We start from the raw sequence: 16,424 nt of genomic DNA, 5'->3' as shown, positions 1-16,424 counted from the left end.
GCCTGCAAGATTTTTATATCTGAACACAGTAATAGAATTAAAACAGTAAATTATTGCAGAAGCAGATAGCTTATTATAAAGTTGTTACAAGACACTGAAATTAAATTGCCTTTGTATTCTCTTTACAAGCTACCTGCAGGAACAACAGCAGGGCATTAAGGATGACTGATATTTGGCCTTTCCTCTGCTTACTAGGGTGGATTTCACTGAGTGCCTGGAAGCAGGAGGGGTGAATTCCTCCTTATCAAGGCTGCAGTGGAGCCATATCAATCGTAAATTAATTGATGTAAAAGCCCAGTTTCCTGTGAGGTTATCTTGCCTTGAAAGTGAACCAATACAAAATATATTTTAGTACAGTACCATATAAAAACACTGGTAATTTGCACTGCTATAATTAGAGGTTTCTAAAGTTTCTCACCCTCTTAAAACAGCAGATCCTTTCAAGAAACACGCAAGCTTTTGCATATAGTTTACATGGCCTCCAGAACAGCATTCCTTCACAGCCTAAAAAATAAGCAGGATTTTTTTTTTTTAAGCAGTTGCACTACATAGGAAGTGAAGTGACTTGAACTCAGGTCTAACTATAAGTTAGTCCTCATCACATTAACTATGATAATGGCCTGTGAGGAGACAGGAAAAAAACACATTTTGTTTTTCTTAAGAAATAATCTATAACTTTGGATTCCAAAAAGCACTGCTCTGTGGTAGCCTGGGGCACCATATAGTAGAGCTGTTTTCACAGCTCTGTCATCCTCTGGAAACCTTTAAAATGAATCCATGCTTGCAAAAAATCTTAGGACAGGGAAGTCCTCACCTGTGATGAAGATGGTGAATGTGTGTACTGTGGGCAGAGGAAACTGATAAATGCCCACTTGTAGATAGGAAAGACACATTAGACAGTATTGCTGTATGAGAGAGAGTTAGAGTCCTCATAAATTTATAGCTAGGCATTAAATACACAGAGAAGAGGTTTCTTTCTTACCTGAAGTTATCTTTGACTGATTTACATCTTGAAGTGTGAGCAATAGATCCTGCCTCCTGCTCTGTCATGTATCCTCTTCAACTACATCACTGTAGTGACACCACGAAATACACAGTGGTATTTCTGCTTGGTGGAGGAATGAGTCATCCCGCTGCAGCTTTGAACCTCAGCAAGTCTCACTTAAATTTTAGAGTAGAACAGGATTTGATGCATGCAGACATTTAGGGTCACAAATTTTTTTTTCCCCCCCTCCAAAGAAAAAAATTCATAAACTGTTGAATACAACTGTAGGTTTTTAGCTTTTCTGTGCAAGTCTTACATTAATTCAGTATAAAAAGTTATCACTGGAAAAGTCTTCTGCTCTCTGCTTTGGTAATGGAGTGCTTCCAGGATGCTCCTGCACTGAGGAGGTCCATCTCCTTCCACTGCACACTCACAACCCCAGCCAGATCCTACTGGCATCACTGCAGGTGCCTAGGAGACCTCGGTAGGGGTATGACAGCAGCGTTACTTGCTGTTCCATTGGGAAATTTCATATAAAAGAGTAACACAAATAGCTCATAGCTCCTGCTTCCATAGCTTCCAGCCTTAAAGTAAATGCAGTGTGGCTTCCCTGAAATCATCTGAACAGCACTTCACTGACAACAATGGAGATGTTTTGGAGCCACAGCCAGAACATCTCCATACAAGATATTAAGTACCCTTGTCAATTAACACCTCATCTCCTGCAAATGCAATCCACTTCTCTCTGCTCACACTCTGCCAACCTACCTGTACACTTGACTTATCATTAAGAATGGTGACCACCTGTGAGGACAGCTGAAAGCTCGTCAGGGTTCCTCATTAATTTGAATTCAGTGGATCACTCCTCTTGAATTCAAGCAACAACATTTAATTCTCTTTAGATTATGTGGTGTATGTTTGAATTGTGAGCTACTGAGCAGGCCAAAGAGATGCAGTGGATTTATTTCATATCTTTTCCTCCCTGTACTTAAAATAATGCTCAGGTTATCATTGTGATGATTCACGTGTAGGTAAGAATACATTCTTGTCTGCAATGGTGTCAGTACTTGATCCACAGATAACACCAAAGTCCTCAAAGAGTCATAAACAGAAAGGCTACCTTCAACATGATACACATGCCAAGCAAAAAAAAGAAAATTAACATGCATTTCTTGATGCCATCCCAGCCTTATCCTGAATATTCATGAAATTAAAGTCTACAGACACTTGAAAGAAATGCATTTGCTTTCTAACTGCATTCAAAAATATTTTTGACATGCTTTCAAACCCAATTGTCAACACAAATGTAGTGCTTCTTTCAGTGTAACTATCAAGACAAAATTTCCTCATATTTAGGTAACAGTCTTAAGCGAGAACAGTTACAAATATGAAAAGCAAGGGTATCAAAGAATTATCTAGTCAAAGTTTATTATGTTAAGAGGTTTTCAGTTTGACAGACATTCATTTCTGTGCTTTGTTTCACTTTCCTGCCTTTCTTTTCAACCAGAGACAAAAAAAACCAAAATAAGTACAATGCAGCTGCCGTAGACTTCTTTAGAAAACAAACTGCTGGAGTATTCTTGTTTTTAAACAGACAGCAAGTACCACAGCTGGAAGATTCATAAAGAAAAGAAACATGAAATGACACGTAAAGAAACTCGACTAAACATCTTCACTCCTCAAGCACTCTGAAGCCCAATTTCTACAAACACAGCTTTGATACCTGCTAACTTGTAATATTCCCTGATAGTTTTATTTGACAGAAATTCCTTTAGAAGTCAAAATCAGCCTATTGCTAAACACATTTGCTACAAGGAGGGAGAAAAAAGGGAGCTTTTACCAAGCTATTCATTTTTCTTGCATAAATATATTATTTATATTTATATATATATATATATATATATATATATATATAACCAACCTAAGAGCGTCTCTATAAATGCAAGTGTTTTAAGCCCGGCATTTGCTGTGAGAGGAAGGACTCTGCTTGCTGTGAGAAGGAGGACTCTGCCTTTCCCCTGTCTGGCACTTTTTTTTTTTACATAGTCAGAACAAGCATCATTTTTCTTCCCCACTTTCCAATGCTAGCTTTGTCATCACTCACACCAAGTAGTGCTTTAATTTGTGTCCCAGTAGAGTATTTACTGACAACTGTCAGTGCAAGTAGCACCCTGATCTTAGTTTTGTTTAGCAAAATCTTCTCCTCCTTCAAAGTCCTGAATCTTTCAAGATCATAGTGAATGTACAGAAGTTGCAGCTACCCATCATGAAAGATATGCTCTAGAAAAGCTTTAAGGGAAAGCAAACTTGGTCTTTGTTTCCCCTGCTATACAGACACTCCTGATGGAATTTCAGATAGGTTAATTTATTATGCTTCTGGATGTTCTGCCTCCTGTTTCTTTGATTCTCTGCAGCAAATTTGCACTCATGAAGTGTTTGAAATTGGCCTCTAGCCAGAGTCTGACAAGGTTTCCCCAGATGATTTTTCCTCTCCATTTAGTTGATATATACCAAACAACATTGTTTTCACAAAAAAAGTCAGAAAAATATCAGCCCTGAGAGGCACTAGTATAGTTTTAGTAGTTGTTTTTTTAGCAAGCCATTAAAGTAAACATAATAAACATCATTCTGCATATTGAAGTCCAGTTGCAGTGAGATAGCTGGCAAGGCATATCGCTTATTATTGGTATGCGAATCAATGGGGAAGTTTGTCACCACACTCTGGTGTACAATGCTGATTCAGAGATTCATAAGCCGCTAGGGTTAGCTGTGTTCAGCCAGTAAGATATATCTATGACCCCTTAAGACAACTCGTCAAGCTGTGAGCTCTCACTCCACCGAATTGTACACTTCCAAAGGCGTGGTGTGCAGGCAGAACCCCCGATTCTCACCTTACTGTTTCACCCCAACTCAGCCAGCCACAGTTTAGCCAGGAACTCCAGTAGCAGCATTTTTGTCACTGCAGTATTTGAAAGACAATACTGGTCTTCAAAGTTATATATAATTTAAAAAGGAAGAATCCTATTAATGCTCTCTCATATTTGTACACAATCCATAAAACACAAACATACACAGGGGAAAGAAGAGACAGTGAAGTCAACTGCTCCGCAAAATATTTATAATGGCTTAGCAGAAAACCTTGTTGGGGAGGTGCATTACGATGTAGGACAGTAACAGCATCCTGCATTTCCTGAGACAGTGCAGAGGAGAAAGCTCTAAAGAACAAAGTTCTTTAATCCTTAAAATGATGGTTTTCCCTATAAGTTTAACTTTGTGCAGTGATTAGAAAGCAATGCAGAACGGACTGAACAGATCTGTCTCATTGCCTCTAGATTTAGTTCTGTGGAGTATACTGCAACATACATTTTTTTGTAAAAAAAATTACTGAAGGCAGAGGAAAGCATGTTCGAGTCCACAGTTATGAATTATTCAGAAAAAAATCAGATGAAATTAGCTTTGCCTAAGAGGCCACCTGAGTATCATTTCAATTCATCCTTTCTTGTACATGTCTGCTTTAGTCCTAGACACAGCAGATTACTCAGACTATGCTAATCCAGTTGCAAATAAGAGTTTAAATATGATGTTCCCTATACTTTGCTTCTATCTATTATGAAATACCTTCAGCTGTCTTAAGTAGCTTCTCTCAGAATATCCTTTTTAGCTCTGCTTTATACCAACAGCCATACCAATAGCTAGTGGCAATACAGGCACCCCACCGCAGGCTGGCTAGGCTCAGACTGTTCATCTGTCACTTGCCTTACACTACTGACAGCAATTCTCTCTCTTGGAGTGATACAGGTCATTCTTTTTGAGCCAGCAAAATCAAAGTTGTTTTTCCACTTGTATAATAATTTCTGCTACTGATCATAGCTGTTCAAGCTCAATAGTCCAACCAATTTCCCACCCACCTTATCAGTCATAGCTAAAATGTTTTGCTCTATTTACTCTGGTTTAACTGGACACACTGGGCCAATTGTAGCAGTGTTAGGGCACATTGCATCAAACCTTTCCAAGTACTTCCAAGTGTAGTAGATTTGCAAAACCTAGTTAAGAATTGGTACAGGAAAACATGGTCATACCAGAAAGCTACAGTCAAGCACAAATTCTAGTGGTGGGCTGGCAAGATAATTAAGAAACTTCTTAAAACTGAAAAACAAACACCCCTTCAACCTATAGCTTGCTTTCATGCGGAAGCCTGCCAGTATTAAATATTAGAATGTCAAAAATTAACAATCGTACATTTGATTTCCTATTCCTCCCCTCCCCAAAGAAAATGCTGTAGATTTTATCTCAGCACTATGAGGACAAAAGGCAGAGACTCATATTTAGAAAAGTGATGACCAACAGCTAAATAGAAGTGAAATAAACTGTGCTTGAATTTAGTCAAATTCTTACATATCCCTGTTTAATTAGTGACTCTAAATAACTACGCACAGATACGTAGAAGACTTTTTTTTAAGCACATCTAGCAGTCCCTTCACCCCTTTTGTTTTTCCTCTGGACTGTCAGCTGAAGAAAACACCGACCAAGGTATCTGTATCTTGACAGCATTGTAATCAGCAAAGAAGAGCTTGGCTCTAAAATTTTATCTAATGCACCTGATTTTCCAGCTTGAATTCTGACCCCAGTCAACAGTATTTGAGAATGTAAAAAAATAAAAAATAAAAAAACCACCCTTTTACCAGGGCTTTCTTAAAAATAATGACATCAAGTCTCCAAGTTCAGTTTCTGTTAGCAACCATATAAATTATATGCATAAATGACAACTTAAGCATGAATAGTAAGTCTGAATTGCAAATCACCCTTAAAGAGATGAAAATTTGAAAGTGAAATAGAATGCAGTAAGGTTTAGTTAAGAATTATAACATTACTACCACTCCTAATACCCCTTTCCTACTACATTCTCTAAGAAAACTTGTGACTATCATCTGCCAAACTGCTGAAATGAGTTCACTATTGTAGAAAATAGACTACTTTTTCTTCTGCATATAAACTTTTGCATGGACGTTTACTCTCTTTCCCCCATGTCCCTTTTTCTCCCCCATGACTTTACTTCTCTTGATATCCAAGCTCCTCTTGTGCAATTTTCCCAGCAGGCACTAACCACTACCCTCTGGATAGAGAGCTTCCTAAAAGGAGAGGTGGGGGCGGGAGGAACTTCAGCTGTGCAAACCAAAGCTGTAGATCTCTGGCAGTTTTAGTAACTTTATCACTCTGTCTGCAAAACTCCCCTGCAGTCTGAGACATAACTTGTTTGCTTCTATACCTGAGCTGCAGTATTTCACTGCATGATGTCTCCTTGCAGTCCTATGAAAAGTCCATATATTCTACAAAGCTAACACTGATTTGTATTTCTTGGGAAAAAGTAACATCTTCATCAGTTTTTGGTTACTGCAAGTGTTTAGAGGAAATCAGGAGAGACCTATACAACCAAACTACATAAAAATGGGAAGCAAAAGCAGTATATATCTGATAAGAAATGTAACACATTTAATGGGGTAAAAACATCCCTGGCACTATGATATGCTCATGCTTTGAAAAACCTCAAATTATTTGAGGCCGCACAAGTGCTTAGCTCTGTGTGGAGACCAAAATATGATAATTAAAAGCCTTGAAAAATCCTTTTTTGCATTTACTAGGTCTTTTTCAACCTATAGTACACATTAAATAACCTGAGATGAATAATTGTTTCTCAGAACTCCATTTTATCATACTAAGATTGGGAAGACCCTTAAACATTTTAAATGTCTAACAAATTGATCAGCGTGAACAAGCTGACCAGCAATGACCACATTAAAAACAGGGTGAATTCCACCATTTCTGAACTGAAACTCCCACAGGAGACATTAATTGAAAATATGAATTCCACATAGAGCAGTTTGTAATAACCTTTGTTGGGTATCCATGGCAATATGCTCTTAAGATACACACGGACTGTCACCATAGAAGTCTTCCTTGACCAAAGGGAGCCACGAGACAGCTCCAGAGCAACACCTCTGGGGAGATGGAGGCATCCCAGACTGAGGGGGCAGAGATGGGACTTGGAGAAGTCTTCAAACACTCAAAGAGCTGCAGGCAAAGCAGGAAAGAGTAATCTACTCTGCATGCTAACAGCGAAGAAACCAAATGAAGTAATTTTCTTCGCTTGCAGCAGTGCAGGACAGGATTAGAATTTGAAATAAATGGAAGAGGCTGCCCAGGGAAATTACACGAGCTTTAAAGAAAAGTTTAATACCCATTCAAAGTGACAGAAGAGTTGTTGTTACTATGGCTTCCTGGTGCCCCTCTCAGACCTGTTTTCTGAAACTCCTGGATAGACTTATCTTTCCTTAGAGAAAAGCATAATTTATTTAAAAGGTATTTACACATCTAAGATAGAACCACTTAGTATGAATGATGCTAGAAAAAGACCAAAATCATATCATTTCCTAGCCTTCTGTATCTTAGCAGTTGGTTAATTAAATCACTTTAATGTTTGTTGTAAGGTTGTTCATGTGTCTTCAGGACCCCTAATTCTTTGGGATGAAGGAGGATAAATACAATATTCATATTAACAGTATCTTTGCTTACAGACATTTCAGTCATCAACATCTACAATATTTAAAAAAATGCACCATTTCTTTCTGCAGCAACCTAGAGAAGTATATACTCTTAATTTTAAAGTGTCAGCAAGGCAGCATATGCATGAACTTTCTGAAACTCTGCCATGTTGGTGGGAGGCTAATACATGCCCACTCCATTAATAGGCTGAGCTGTATCAATTGTGTTAGATATAGCAAGTGTTTATGATTCCAGCTTTAGCTATTTGTGCTGACACTAACACTGGACTGACGCAGTTTAGAACATGCTAGGGAATAGCACATCCCTTTCCATCTGGCTCATTTTGACCACAAAATTAGATCAACTAAAACAGATAATAGTAATAAGATGTCTAGAAGGAAATGTATTGTGAAAATGTGAACAAGCACAGTAGTATTTTTGTACCCACACACTGTCTGCTTAGAAAGCTGTATATCATACTTAAAAGTGAGCTGACCTGTCCTGTATTTGTCTTGCTCAATTCTGTCCATGACCACTAATTTGGGAACATATTGTAATATTACTAAATGAAAGAATTAAGAGCTGTGAACCTCTTAGACCTATAGTAAAATCCCTTGTTGTCCCTGTTTTAGCAATGCACATGCATGGAGGACATGGGTACCTATCCACATCATCTAGGATGACCACTGTGTTGAGCCTATGGCCGCACAACCACCACCGTGGATGGTAGCAGAGCTCACACTGCCAGATCTGGCAGTGACCATTAGAACACACACAGGATTATTTACTGCTGACATGCCACCAGCAGCAGTCAGATGTTTCATTGCCACTTTTGGCACTCCCAGTCTGCTCTCATGGCGGTTTGATACTTGTAAAGGTTTGATTGTCCTCCTGCACAGAGGCAGTAGCTCAGGCTCTGTGCTTTAGGATACCAGACCAGCCACATTTTCAGGGCAGCCCATCACTGCTGTGTCTGCCAAGCCTGGCTGCAGCTCCTCAGCATGGCCGGGCTGCAGCTTGTTCCTCCTCTCTCCAGGTGCTGCTGCCTGGCTGCAGCAAGCACCAGGCACACAGCCACTCCAGAACACTCTCAGAACAACAGTACTATCGTAAAAGGCCTTGTAATTGTACCAAATGCTCCTTCTAAGCAGCACAGGCAGCTACATCACAGTGGGAAGGAAGGGGGTGTCTGTCAGGAGGATCACCTGCAGGGTAAGAAGCGAATGTAAGGTCTAAAAAAAAAAAACACAAACAAACAACACAGTTGCTAATACAGAATAATAAAAATAAGATTTCAGCATGCATTTTTAAAGAGCAGCTAGAGCAGGAACACTTACACAGAAGATCATCTGCCCAAAGAATAAAATGGAAGCTTGGTTCAAGCTCTCTTACACATGAGCAGTAAGAAACCTGATTCACAGTAGTGTACTGCAAGAGCAGTGCTGCTGGCAGCCATAGAAACAGCTGTTGTAGCAGCAGGGTCACCCTGGGACCAAAGTACAAGGTACACACAGCACAGCCTCACAGGGGTGCTAGCAGGCATTGCAACACAGCCTTGGGGATTTTGTGGTTTTTGTTTTTCCCCTCTTTGCAGGGATGGGGCAGGGGGAGCGTTACAGAGTAATCTTGCAGGGATAAAGAAGGGCAAGGAGAAGAGCTTGCACCATAAACCTTAGAAAGCACATTGCATGCATCCATTGCAAAGCAGGAGTGACATCAGTATTCCTATCCCCAAATGAGAAGAGATTAAGGCTGTTAAATCAGTACACGTCACTTAAAGTCCCAATCAGTCTCCCATGTATTTAAAGACAACAAAACATGTTTTCCAATATGTTAAGTAAAGCAGGGAGACATTTCTTGTTCCCTAGTCCAGAAACCCTTCTAAATCCTTTATCCTTGCTTCTCTCACATTTGTCAATTCTTCTGTGTCAATTTTTCCTCAGTCCAACACATTAAATTCACTTTGCAAACCATAAAAATAATTAAACGTCGTCTTTAGTTTCAAACTCATGTTTCTCCATACGTTCTGAAACCAAATTAAAAACCCTGGTCCCTCTGCATAACTATTTCTGCATTGCTAGGGGCCCTTCTCATTAGTTGTATTTGCTGCTTCTTTGGGAAAGCTCCTGCCTGGAGCGATTGTCTTTCCCATGGTGGTTGCTACAAAATGACAAAAACATCCTTGGCTTCCTTTCCTCAGTCTCCATCTGAAGACAGATGAGGCTTATCACTTGTGCCAGAAGTCACCATGCTTGGATTACAGATCTTCAAACCTCTCTCACAGACAGCTAAGTTCTGCTTGATTTTCCTCTACGCTTGCAAATTTTCAGACAATTTTTGTTTGGGTTTTGTTTTTCTTGGCAGAACAGCTAATCCCATCAAAAACCCAACGCAAAACTTGGATGATTCAACAGACTTTCAGTTTACGAGTCTGGTTTCCAGTACCTGCATCTTTTATCAATTCTTTGTTGGTACCCTAAAGTTAACCAAAATAGGACTCCCAGAACTTTTCATATATTTAAAAAAATAGATGAAGCCAGAGCAAGAGAAGCCTTTTCACTTAACCAGGCATAATTGTGTATCTTCCATTCTACAGAAACCCCAGCTCCCCAAGGCCCCTGGCTGTCTGGATTCATCATCTCTACAGCTAACTTGCTATATAGGTTATGGTTATCTTAGTTGCTCCTCAAACCCATTTTTATGCTTCTCAAATCTTCTTATAACTCTGCTGTTATTTGTATCTGATGGTCCATTCCAAGTTTCTTTGGGGGAAAAAATAGGAAGCTTTCAGTTATCTGCCTCAAATAACCCAGCAGTATGCTCCTCATGAATCATGTTAATCAATTTATCTTCTTATACCAGATGGGGAACTTCACACACAACTTCCACATTGACCATCATTTTGTTGATCTCATAGCACACTGGTTTGCTGTCTGACCACAAACAACCATCAGCCTGTCCACTCAGGCATATATTGCTTTGGGATTTGGCTTTGTTTAGATTTAATCTTGTTTTTGTTCTCATTCAGGAATTTCAATCTCTTCTTTTAAATCCATTTTAAATCTAGGATGTCGTGTAGTTGCCAAACTATAATCAGCATCTTTGCATTCCTGAAAGCACACAGGTTTTCCAGCTTTGCCACTTACTGCATTTTGGGTTCTGTGCTTTGCTACCTCTGCCAGAAGCACTTCAGTTAAGCAGCAGTCCCTCAAAATCAGATAATTTCAACAGAAAGTTTGGTCTTCTTGGGTAAGATTTCAAGCTTTTACTCAAAATTTGAGTATCTGCAAGTGGAAGTGAGACCCTGTACTCAGAGACAAACACAAGGAGAGCAAGTTGTCTGATCTTCCACTTCCTTCTACTCTCAACACCACTACAGCTTGAGACTTGCCCTGGAGACAAGTGAAATAAACATGTATTTCAACTGTGTTTAAATAATGTTTTTGCCACCAGTTACAAAGCCTGAGAAGAAATCAGATTTCTACACTTCTATCAGAAGTTCTATGCATATATAGATAGGTATTTGTAATACAAAATAATAATTAATTTGAACTACACTAGGCAAAGTTTGATCGAAAAAAAATCCACACGCTCCAGCGGAACTTAGCAAAAATGCCAGGGCAGATTATGCACAGGTACTGTCAGAGACCTCTGACACTCTTCTAATGAGCAATTTCAGCATTAGAGGAAAGACCACATCCAACTCTCGATAATCAGTCACTAAAGTAATGATGATTTCAATCACCCTGATGAAGTTGATGACAATGATTAAACTGGCTACTTAAGGCATCTCCTTGATTAAAGTGATATTTAACCCATAAATCATGAAGTTCTCTACTGTTTGGCTTCATGCCATAATCTTTCATGAAAAAATGCTTCAGGTATGGCATCTTCTTCCCCAGATAGAAATCCCTCTCTCGGTTCTTCCTATTTCCCCCACTCATGTGGCATGAGGTAGACTTTTATCCACCTAAGTTATTAGACTATAGGCAAGTATTTCCGTGACCGTTCTCATACTTCACTAACACCACTTCTTACGCACAATAGCGATTCAACATCTTATCATTCTAGTAGAAATAAGAAAAAGTCAGCCTTTGACTTTGTGAATTTTGGACTCTGGGCAGTCTCACTGATTTCAAAATTGCACTAAGTCATTCATCATCTAATTTTTCTTTCATCAACCAGATAAAGCAAATGGCTTATCTTTAGCATCAAAAGAAACCTATACCATACCCCCTTCTTCTTCTTCAATAGCCATGCAATTACCTTGGTGTTATTATATAGGTTAAAAATAATGGTGCATTAGGGTATCCTCAGCTATTGTCCTGATGGTGCTTATTGAGATTCCCTTTCTACACTGTTATTCCTTCCCAGTATTTTGAAGACATTAGTAGTAAATTTCAGCAGTAGACCACTAAACCACATGGCCTCAAGTAACACTAAGGTTGTAATTACTTCGGGCTATTGTAGCCACATAAAAATAGTAACTTCTTGAGGAAAGAAATTAATAGTCCAGTATAGCAATAATAATTAGTGATAGCTTTCTAATTCATCAAATTCATAGAGGGGAAAAGCTGTGTTAGAGAACTTAATCTATATTGGCTCAATTAACTAGATAGGAATAAAAGGTTCGTTTGATTTGAAATAAAAAAGTTACTGTAAATGTAGACCAGCCAGAGATGTAAGTTACCACTAATAAATCCGTAAATGCTCTTCAATTCAAACATAGAAATCTCCCAAAGCAAGGCATACCCTGTGGAGGTTCAGTCAAGAAACTGTTACACCCAATGGGTAAAATACAGACTTAAAAAAGCAGCAACCAAAAAGCACTTACTCTCTGCAGTGCTTTCAAAAAAGCGCTGAGCAAGCACAGATCAGAGAGGCAAGATCTTCCTTCCCCTCATTTCTCAATAGATGTAGTGCTTGTCTGGCACCTGAACCAGTCTGTTCCCATCCACCTTCGTCAGTTGTTGTGCTCTTCATCAGCTTCACATTCTTTACACTGCTGGTTGTAAGCAGGACAGCTGACATCCATAAACTGCAGTTTGCCATAAAATTTTCCCTTAGTATATTACTACTACAACATCAGCTCCCTGAATAGTAGTGGCTCAAGGGAAAAAATGTTCCTATTGTTGAAGGTCAAACAAGTGCCTTCACAAGGTCAGCAGGCAAATCCCCATGCCCTGGCATCTCCCAGAAAGGTCCCTGCAAAGCTCCTGTCACCCGTGCAGAGACACCTCCACACAGCACAGTCTTCTGGTGAGCAGGGCCAACTTCAGGCTCTCCACAGTTCCTGGGGACTTGGCCAACACCATAACCACTTCTTTTTTTTTTAAGAAGTGTTAAATAACTCATTTTTGTTGTCCCTGGTGTAAGTCACAGTCTAGAATAGCAACGCTATTTTTAGAAGAATAGCAGCAAACTATCAAGTGTGACACAGAAGAACTACAGCACGAGGCAGAAGAAACTCTGAGAAGGTCAACTGGAGATTTTATATAAGATACCAAAGGGAAGCATGGGGAAATAGTAGTAGGGTGTTATATTAGCTGCTGGAGAGAAGCTTTATTCCTTCTACCCTCAACCCCCCTACTCCAAGTCCACTGTATCAGAGAATTTTCTGAATGAAAAGAGAAATAGTCAGAAGAGACCATTACGAGCAAGAGGGATTGGAGCAAAACAGGCACATGCACATCTGTGATACCATATCTAATCGGCATGGTTATCCACCATCCCAGGCAGCAGGAAACTAGTTCTAAAAAGTTTTAGGTTTTCACTGTTAACCCCACCTTACCTTTCTCCAGTCTGATTTCTGAAAAAAAATAGGACAGCTAAAAGCTCTCAAACCTCACAACTCTTCTAGGTACTCTGGTTCCTTACGAAGCAATCAGCTCTCCTGGAGAACACCACATTTAAAATGGAGTAGTCAATGTACTTAATCCACCACACCTAGCCCGAACCACTCGTCAGGCCGATTAGTGAGGAGCTACACATTTGGTGCCCAGCTGTTCTGACCTGCACATCACAGCTCTTTCTGCAAACCCCTCTCTGTTTTTGTTTTCATGTAATTACACTGCACAAAGTTTTTATTTATAGCCAACGTTTTCCCTGGCAGATGATTGCCAAGAAGGAAAACAAAGTCCTATTTTCAGAGTAGATTTCCCCCACCTCATTTTCCAAGCAATTCTCCCATACTGACCTGGGTCTAACTGGCTTATTTCCATCTGAATACTGTAGGGGGTTTACCAGGAGTTTACTCTTTAAGTTCTTATTAATTCCCATCGCACAGATCTCCTGAGGCCTGTCACGCTTAGGTGAGGCCTGCACCTCCCTCAGGCCTTGGCATCCTCTGCTGTTCCTTTGTTGCGAACAGCAAGAGCCTCCTGAATTATCAGCCCTTCTCATGTCTTCGTGCCTGCATAAATCCCGCTGTAACAGTGCTTATGAACAACAGTGAAAAACAAAAAAGCCACAAGCTCACCAGAAAAGAGTAAAATCAGAGTTTCATGACTGGTTGTTCTGCTGCTGCCTGCCCGCCCGCCTATAATTTGTCTCAATGCACTGAAGGACAAACTCTTCCACTCAAGGAAAGCATCCAGAGACATAAACATAATATTTTAAATATTACTAAGTTAGTAAGTACACCTTCATTTTAAGGAGAAGTGCCACCTCTGAAACAAAGGAGGCTCACAATTATCATTGCTTCCACAGTTGTGTTGGGGGGACCAACAACATATTTTTCAAGTAACCAAGCACTTCACTTGAGGTCTGTGTGCATACTCTTACCAAGTCCTGGCAGAAAAAGATACTTACAATAAAACATTCTTATTTTACATGGTACCAATGATGTTTCTAGAAGCATTTTGCTGGCAAGTAACTGCAGTGTTTAACATTAGCAGTAGCTATAACTGTAAACATCGCTTGAGAAGTAATTGCCATCATTTTTACCAGCTTGCTATGGATCTACGAAAAGTATGAATTAAAGGATTTAAATGGTTTGAAGAATGCTGTTGTTCTGCAGATGACTACCTAAGTAGAGTGGTGTGAATAATTAGGATGCAGATTGTTATGGGAAGTTTCTGAAGCTGTGTAGTACTTGCTGTAGCCTTGCTTCAGAAAGCAGTCATAATTAATGCATCTTTAACATCTGCAAATGGAATTCCATAATCATATGAAATTTTAAGCAAGTATCACGCATGACTCTTAATGGGAATTTTATGAGCCACTCCTATTACATTTATATTTCTTACAATTTAAGTTGCACCCTTGAAAGTTAGTATAGGCTCTCTGGATGTAGACTGCTTTATTGGATGGCCTGACTGCTTGCAGTGCCTATTGTGGCATATGCTCTAAATAAGCTTCAGATTTTTCAATTTTAGAAAGCAGCAGACAAGAAACTTGCAATTTACCCTTGGGTGAAAGGAAAACAAAGGAGACTCTCTTACCAAGTAGGTACATTTCTGAAATAATCAGCTAAGGCTTTCACTCTGAATAGTGAGAGATAAAGCTATAAGACTGTTGTTCTCTAACACCTTAATCCCTGCTCAATCTAATAAATCCAGTTACTATGCTATAGAACATGTAAAATAACTATTAGAGAAAATATCCAGTACAGAAGGAGGAGTAGGAAGAAAAAAAAAGAAAAGGTTGTAAAGAAAGAGGGAAGATAACCAGACTCACTGAAGGGAGGAAAAAAAAGATAAAAACCACAAGTTTTTTTTCCTAACAAAAAACATCAGAAATTACTCACTTCAGAAACAAGCCTTCTACCACCAGAAGATACCTTCAGAGCTGCCCCTCTCTACCACAGCAAACAGACCTTACAACACAGGCATGCAAGGAAAAACCTGAGCTTGTAACTGCTGGTGGGAAGATAAAGGGTGTCCTTAGTGACATCAGCTGTGACAGCACAACCAGGTGAACAGCTTCATCTTACTGAAGGGTATTGGTTGTCTGTGACCCATCCCCAGTTATCCTCTCTGTCAGGCCAAGCATGTGTGTTGGGGTAGGATCTTTACCTTGGGCAGTGTTATTTTCCCACCCCAACCCTCTCCTTAGCCCTCTGACAGAGGAAAAAAGTGTTGTTAGACCAATGGGTTACAACGTTATGCTCTTCAGAGCACCTCTGCTTGTGGAAATGGGACTTTGCAAGCAGAGCATTTTCCTGCCGTTTTGTAAGTTGGTGTGTTCAAAAGCACTTGAACCAACACCCTTAAAGACAGATTTCAAGCAAAAAACATGCATTAGAAGAGGCCAAGTGACAGATTCAGACAGATACTCTGAGACACATTTTTAAAAAAAGGAAAAGCCTAAGAGCCAGCTAGGAAAGCAGGGCTCTTCAAGGCAGTGGCTGGGAGCACGAAGTGGCAGTGGCAGTGGGGCACGAAGAAAGCCCAAGTGGCAGAGAACCGTGACGGGGCCTGGTGTCCCCCTGACACGCGGGCCTGCAGTGCGCTGCCCCCAGCCCTGGGCCCTCCATTCTGACGACACAAAGCTGGGAGGAGAGGCTGATGCCTCAGAGGGCTGTGCTCCCATTCTGAGGGACCTCAACAGGCTGGAGGGCTAGGCCGAGAGGAACCTCATGAAGTTCAACTGCCCTCTACTCAGCCCTGGTGAGGCCACACCTGGAGTACTGTGTCCAGTTCTGGGCTCCCCAGTACAAGAGGGACATGGAGATCGTGGAGCAAGTTCAGAGGAGGGCTACAAAGATGATGAGAGGACTGGAGCACCTGTTGTACGAGGACAGGCTGAGAGAGCTGGGCCTGTTTAGCCTGGAAAAGAGGAGACTGAGGGGAGACCTCATCAATGTGTATAAATATCTGAGGGGAGGGTGTTGAGGGGATAGAGTTGGTCTCTTTTCAGTTGTGCCCAGTGACAGGATGAGGCAATGGGCACAAACTGA

General features: G+C 40.2%; 1 long non-coding RNA gene across 5 annotated transcripts in view; it reads right to left on the bottom strand.

Moving 5' to 3' along the window:
* Nucleotides 1–16,109, bottom strand: part of LOC121073297 — a 300,964-nt gene extending 284,855 nt beyond the window's left edge. For all 5 annotated transcript variants that reach the window (XR_005821600.1, XR_005821599.1, XR_005821602.1 and 2 more), the window contains exon 1: nucleotides 15,273–16,109. This is a non-coding gene — a long non-coding RNA (uncharacterized LOC121073297). The remainder of the gene's footprint in view (nucleotides 1–15,272) is intronic.
* Between the last annotated feature and the right edge of the window lie 315 nt (nucleotides 16,110–16,424).

The sequence above is a fragment of the Cygnus olor genome, chromosome 7 (assembly GCF_009769625.2).
Source record: "Cygnus olor isolate bCygOlo1 chromosome 7, bCygOlo1.pri.v2, whole genome shotgun sequence".
Classification (NCBI taxonomy): domain Eukaryota; kingdom Metazoa; phylum Chordata; class Aves; order Anseriformes; family Anatidae; genus Cygnus; species Cygnus olor.
Note: the sequence above shows the minus strand (reverse complement) of the source record. Positions and strands in the feature narration are given on the sequence as shown.